The sequence below is a fragment of the Papio anubis genome, chromosome 4 (assembly GCF_008728515.1).
Source record: "Papio anubis isolate 15944 chromosome 4, Panubis1.0, whole genome shotgun sequence".
NCBI classification, from domain to species: Eukaryota; Metazoa; Chordata; class Mammalia; order Primates; family Cercopithecidae; genus Papio; species Papio anubis.
Window position 1 is genome coordinate 129,152,826 of NC_044979.1, and position 948 is coordinate 129,153,773.

The 948-nt window shown below is 38.8% G+C and overlaps 1 pseudogene; it reads left to right on the forward strand.

Annotated features, from left to right (window-relative positions):
* Positions 1–456: 456 nt before the first annotated feature.
* Positions 457–556, forward strand: LOC116274724 (annotated as a pseudogene).
* Positions 557–948: the final 392 nt, after the last annotated feature.

Genomic DNA, 948 nt, shown 5'->3' on the forward strand with positions numbered 1-948 from the left:
TGGTGTAGTTAAGGCTCTCTGCAACCACAACTTCCTGGGCTCAAGCAATCCTCCTGTCTCAGCTTCACAAGTAGCTGGCACTACAGGTGCTTGTCACCACACTGCACTAATTTCTCATTTTTCCTGTATGTGGATTCCACAGGACTGACTTCGAAAACTTGAGTATGGGTGGATTATGGTGTACACAGAAATGGGGGAGCTGGAACTAATCCCCCCCATATACCAAGGGACAAATTATATCTGTTTTTACAATTATACTGTAGGATGCATTATGTTCTATGACAATGGTAATTTTTAATGATAGTTTTTAATTGAGTGGAATTACCATAAAAATAATGAAAGTAGCAGCTAATATTTACTGAGCTGTTACTAGGTGCCTATAAATACAACAGATTTTTTAATTTCCCGTAAGTCTGCCTTATTCCACGTAACCACTCTATCTTAAATTACTCATGCTTGCTTTGGTAGCACATATACTAAAGTTGGAACAGTGGAGAGATTGGCATGGCCTCTGTGCAAGAAAGACATGCAAATTTGTGAAGCATTCCATATTTTTTTTTAAAAAAAGAAAAAAATTACTCCCAGATTTTCACTGGGTACATATGAACTTTTGTTTATGTTGAATTATATCCAAAGATGATATTTCCAGAAGTGAAATTACTGTGAAGGGCATGAGCATTCTTATTACACTTAATGTAAATTGTCGAGCTTTCAGGCATGGCGGCTGTCTGCCTATAATTTCAACACTTTGGGAGGCTGAGGTCGGGGGAGGATTGCTTGAGGCTAGGAGTTGGAGGAGGCAGTATAGGGAGTCATTGTCTATATTATCATTGTCTGCCAAGCTTTACTCTGGAAGGCTTTATATACAATTTAAACACCACTAATAGTATTAAAAAAATTGTCCATTTCAGGCCAGGCGCAGTGGCTCATGCCTGTAATCCCAGCACT